The sequence below is a fragment of the Podarcis melisellensis genome (assembly GCF_964234715.1).
Source record: "Podarcis melisellensis genome assembly, chromosome: 3".
NCBI lineage: Eukaryota > Metazoa > Chordata > Lepidosauria > Squamata > Lacertidae > Podarcis > Podarcis melisellensis.
The window spans coordinates 113555756-113561877 of record NC_138530.1 but is presented as its reverse complement, the minus strand read 5'-3'; the positions used below and the strand labels follow the sequence as shown (position 1 = coordinate 113561877).

The 6122-nt window shown below is 40.5% G+C and overlaps 1 long non-coding RNA gene across 1 annotated transcript; it reads right to left on the bottom strand.

The window, feature by feature from the left end:
- Positions 1 to 1610: 1610 nt before the first annotated feature.
- On the bottom strand, positions 1611 to 5892 carry LOC309366426. The gene is made up of 3 exons (XR_014166707.1): positions 5792 to 5892; positions 5402 to 5560; positions 1611 to 1720 (listed from the first exon to the last, which is right to left on the bottom strand). It is a non-coding gene; the product is annotated as an uncharacterized lncRNA (long non-coding RNA).
- Positions 5893 to 6122: the final 230 nt, after the last annotated feature.

The following is a 6122-nucleotide window of genomic DNA, read 5'->3' as shown; positions in this document are numbered from 1 at the left end:
AGAAGCACAAGCCACCAACAGCCACAAGCTTCTCCACCATAATGACATCTTTTGTATTTCTATTTAAATTATAGCAGTTTCTTAATTACATATAAGTGAGTAGATGCATATAAGTGAGTATATGCAAATATTGTGCAACTCTGTATCCTCTTTTTTGGTTATGCATAAAGCACCATTCTAAGAGCAAAAAACAGAAGACAAACTTCAGGAGCCACGTTCGCCTGAAGAGCCCCCTCTCCCGCACAAAAAAACCCCAGGAAATAAAAAGAGATTTTTAGTTACCCAACACTCCATTTTACTTTTAGTTTTGTGACATGGGAGATGAAAGTTTTCTTTTAAAAAGAAAAATCCAGGAAGGCTTAAACAGGAGCTATATAAAATGAATTACGAACCATCTGGCCACGCTCGAGGGATCAGATTATACCACTACCTGGAATAGTCTAGCAAACAAACAAACAAAAATTATGAAGAATAATTCAAGCAAGGGGAGCGAAGGAGATCCCTTCTTACTGGGAGAGAACAGTCTTTGCGAGGCGAAGGTTCCAGCTCCAACACTTTGTGTTCAGCAGAGTTAATGTACATGCTCCTACATAGGGTCTGTACATGGAGCTCAGGGCTCTGTTTATGGTTTGTGCACATGCAGTCTCTGTGAGAAGGTCTCAACATGATAAGGGGCAGAGGGCTGGGCCAGCAGATGCTCACACCCTCAGTCTCTTCCAAGGCAACGCTGTCAATAATAATAATAATAATAATAATAATAATAATAATAATAATAATTTATTTATACCATGCCCATCTGGCTGGGCTTCCCCAGCCACTCTGGGTGGCTTCCAACAAAATATTAAAATACAGTAATGCATCAAACATTAAAATCTTCCCTAAACAGTTCCACAGTAAAAGCACAGTCAGTGGAGGTTACGGGGCAGCTCCTTCCAGGAGATACTAGCCCGTAACGTTCTGGTTCTGAATGTGGATTGTAACACGAATATTCATCTATGGCGATTTTGTCTTATCCTGCTGCAATTTGGTTTAACACATACTTGGAACCACCAACATTTTCCTTCTACTTGAATGCTTGACGTGGCTGGGAAAACCCAGCCAGATGGGCGGGGTAGAAATAATTTATTATTATTATTATTATTATTATTATTATTATTATTTGATATACAAAGAAGGATTTGGGTGGCTGAGCCAACAGCATCTCTGTAAGGAGAGGTTATAGCACAGTGTCTGACTGGAAGTGTTTGAAGAGAAGAGGAGGTTAAGGGGTGATATGATAGCCATGCTCAAATATATAAAAGGATGTCACATAGAGGAGGGAGAAAGGTTGTTTTCTGCTGCTCCAGAGAAGCAGACACGGAGCAATGGATCCAAACTACAAGAAAGAAGATTCCACCTAAACATTAGGAAGAACTTCCTGACAGTAAGAGCTGTTTGACAGTGGAATTTGCTGCCAAGGAGTGTGGTGGAGTCTCCTTCTTTGGAGGTCTTTAAGCAGAGGCTTGACAACCATATGTCAGGAGTGCTCTGATGGTGTTTCCTGCTTGGCAGGGGGTTGGACTCGATGGCCCTTGTGGTCTCTTCCAACTCTTCTATGATTCTATGATTCTAAGGTTTCCCAATGCACTTTTGGATATCTCCAGTTTCTTCTCAGGTGGCGATGCTGGAGAAGCCTTCTGCCTGATTTCTCAAGAGTGATGCTGCCATAGACATTGTGAGGCTGCGGGGGAGAGAGGGCGCAACCATATTTTTATCCTTTTGCTTATGACAACAGTGTCTCACACTGAATGTAACTGACCTGTAGATAGGACTCTATGAACTGAAAACAGAGATGTTATATGTACCCTTGTTATCTACGAAAATCCTTTAATAAAAAACATATTTATTTATTTTTAAAAAGAGTGATTCTGTCCATTGGACTTGAGAGTATTTAGCTAATTCACAGCTAATTTCCTCCAGAAATACCCTGCCTGTGGTGGTCATGTGCATTTTACTGGTCAATAGTACAAACAACAATAATCGTTCATTATAACTTCAGTTTTGTGGAAATTAAACCTTGAAGACAACAACATACAAAACTTTTTCCTTTGACTTCTACGCAATGAGGTTTCATGGTGTGGCTTTTTCTTATAGACTGGAATGGCAATCTTTAAAGTCATGCAACGGCAACATGACACACTAAAAAGATAGTGCTGTTTCATATCTTGACATTTGCTGATGATTTTTTTCTTCTTAAGCTACACATTTGTAATTCCACCAGGAGAACTATTTCTATTGACACAGGAACAGAAGAGTAAATTGTAACCTTAAAAAATTTCACAAAGCAGATGTCTTTTCGTATGAGAATTGGTATATTTTTACCCTCTGAATGATCTCTGCTTTTATATGCCTAATTAAATTTTAGAGGTCCCTTGCTTAAATAAAGATTTATTAGCTGTTAAAATCGTAGCATAATTCTTCTACCACCTACATGCTATCCTTTAACATATTTACAAGCATAAAGGCTTATCCACTATAAAAACGTGGATGATTTAATGTTGTTATGTTATTGGTGTCAATTACTAAAATTCAGGCCCACAATAGACCTTTCTGAAGACACTATTACTTACCTCTAGGATTGTCAGAACTCCTTAAAGAAAAAATACTCTGAATTTTGAAGAATGAATTCCTCAAAAGAAATGAACAGGGGCATTGGTGTTAAAAACAAGGTCCTACAGAGGTAACTGCCTATGTTGTATTTTCTGAGAACATAGCCTCTGAACAGAAAAGTTGGGATGGAAGTTGTAGAATAGAAAGGTAGTCCTTTATACATCAAAACTGTAAACTTTCAGATTACAGTGGTACCTTGGGTTAAGAACTTAATTTGTTCTGGAGGTCCGTTCTTAACCTGAAACTGTTCTTAACCTGAAGCACCACTTTAGCTAATGGGGCCTCCTGCTGCTGCCGCGCCACCAGAGCACGATTTCTGTTCTCATCCTGAAGCAAAGTTCTTAACCCGAGGTAATATTTCTGGGTTAGTGGAGTCTGTAGCCTGAAGCGTATGTAACCCAAGGTACCACTGTAGAAAGGTAGTCCTTTATACATTAAAATTGTAAACTTTCAGATTATCTACTTATTGTTAGTCATCATCATTAACAGAAAGAAAAATATTACATGACAGCAGAGGTGGGAAACCTTTGTCCTTCCAGGTGATGCTAAACTACAACTCCCATCATCCATGGCCATTGGCTGGGCTGACTGGGCTGAGGGGAGTTGAAGTCCAACAACATCTGGAGCGTCAAAGGTCCTCCACTCTTGGATTACAACATGAAGCATAATAGGTACAATATAACATAACCCCAAACAACAAGTCCATTCATTCCTGGAAATAAGTGTTTTAATTATATTTTATCCCTAACTCTTAACATAGCTCAGGATAGGATTTAATCCTGACACTGATCATGTGGCATAAAGATGTGTGGGTCTGTGCATGTGTGAGAGAGGAAGTGGCTCACTGTCACCCCATGAGCTTCATGGCTGAGCCTACATCTCCTGAGTTCTGGTCCCATACTATCAAACATACTCCCCAAGGTATGTTTGATAGTATGGTATGTGGTATGCGGTTAATTTGGACTTTTCTTTAAAGGCCAAGTCCCATCAAAATCAATAGCACTAATTTAGAGAAATGAGTGTGCAACAGAATGGGACACATCTTATGCACTTGTCAGCTCATGATGCGTTGGCAAAAAGGTGGAGGCTGAAGAAATAGCAGCAGCAACAACAACATTTATACCCCACCCATCTGACTAGGTTGCCCTGCCACTCTGGGTGGCTTCTGACATACATTAAAAGTAAAGGTAAAGGACCCCTGACATTTAAGTCCAGTCATGAATGGCTCTGGGGTTGCGGCGCTCATCTTGCTTTACTGGCCGAGGGAGCCAGTGTTTGTCCGCAGACAGCTTTTCTGGGTCATGTGGCCAGCATGACGAAGCCGCTTCTGGAAACCAGAGCAACGCATGGAAACACTGTTTACCTTCCCGCCTGAGCGGTACCTATTTATCTACTTGCACTTTGACGTGCTTTCGAACTGCTAGGTTGGCAGGAGCTGGGACCGAGCAACGGGAGCTCACCCCATCGCAGGGATTCGAACCTCCGACCTTCCGATCGGCAAGCCCAAGGCTCATTGTTTTAGACCACAACGCCACCCACAACCCACCCTAACAAACATTAAAATATAATAAAACATTAAACGTTAAAAAACTTTCCTATAAATCAAAAAGCTTTCAAAATGTTGTTTTCTAAAGTTTGTATAGTTGTTTATCTCCTTAACATCTGATGGGAGGGCGTTCCACAGGGTGGGTGCCACTACCAAGAGGGCCCTCTGCCTGGTTCCCTGTGACTTTGCTTCTTGAAGGGAGGGAGCCACCAGAAGGCCCTTGGAGCTGGACCTCAGTGTCCGGGCAGAACGATGGGGGTGGAGATGCTCTTTTAGGTATACTGGGCTAAGGTTTTTTATGGTTTTAAAGGTCAGCACCAACACTCAGATACTCAGGGATACTCAGATTGTGTTTGTGCAAACACAGCCTGGACCCTTTGCAACATGTGGGAGATGCTCTATGGCAGACATGCATGTGCTTCTCTGCAGAAAAGTTTCTTGTCGAGGAAAAGCAAATTCTTCTATCTATAGGTTTCCCATGCCCCCCCCACTTAAGATCCATGATCAATACTAAAAATAAAATTATATAACCATCTGTTATTCTAAAATCCCCCCTACACTCTGATCATGTTTTAAATAAGTTAAAAGAAGACACAATACTAGATAAATTTTATTCTTGCAAGACACAAATAGTGAATGGTTAAAATATTTCTTATTTAATAATTGCTGTTCTTCATTAGTGTGAACCAAAGGCATAGTCTATCCAAGACAATAACATCTGCACCCCATATTTCATTATCACCAAACTTCACATTTCACACAAAAGCAATAGCTAGCAAAGCCTTACAGCTTTAATTAGTTTCTACCATAGCTGTGAAGGTCAGCCAATTATTGTGTGTGAAATTTCAATATGAAGCAGCTGAATTGAAGACAGCATTGCAACATTGTGAAATTTTGTAGTGCTGTAAATCTAGCATGATAGAACCTCTTTTTTTAACACAAAACAACAAATTAATCACCAGGTATGCAGATCTTCAAGGCTTACTGACTAATTTAACATGTGTTAGTACATGAAAAAGGAATTGATAATTTTGGATGCTTTCTTATGTGCTTTCACATTATGCTGTCACAAACTATGACATAATACTTGAAAGGTGGAACCACATTTTTTATTCTTATGAAGCTCAACAATCCATGATTATTTCTTTCAAGGCAGCCCCCCAGCTCATTTTACAATGTTATTAATTATTTCCAACCACACCAAACCTATTGTCATTTTCAAGAACGTAGCAATCTTTTCTGGGGGAATTCTGGTAGATCCTTCTTTGTAGTGGCTTTGAGAAGAGATTAAACAACCTTCCGATGATATTGGTGTAGTGAGTCCCATCAGTGCCTGGGTACTGAGTACCACAATCTTAAGTGTGTCTGTTGAGAATATAAAATATTAAGCAGCACCATTCATTTGTTCAGTTCTATGGTTTGTTCTGAAAATAGTGGGATAAAATCTTTCAAAAAATAATTGTGTGTGTGTGTAAATAGCGGTAAGTGTGGTAAAAGGCAGACTCAACTTCCAGCATTACTTCTAAAGGAAATTATTGCATTACATGTAAAAATGTTGAAAACAAGTCAGCTGACACAGCTAGTTCTGATACTCACCAATTCATTTCAGTTATAGGATTATGTAAGTAAAGGTAAAGGGACCCCTGACCATTAGGTCCAGTTGTGGCCAACTCTGAGGTTGCGGCGCTCATCTTGCTTTATTGCCGAGGGCGTACAGCTTCCGGGTCATGTGGCCAGCATGACTAAGCCACTTCTGGCGAACCAGAGCAACGCATGGAGCGGTACCTATTTATCTACTTGCACTTTGACGGGCTTTCGAACTGCTAGGTTGGCAGGAGCAGGGACAGAGCAACGGGATCTCACCCCATCGTGGGGATTCGAACCGCCGACCTTCTGATTGGCAAGTCCTAGGCTCTGTGGTTTAACC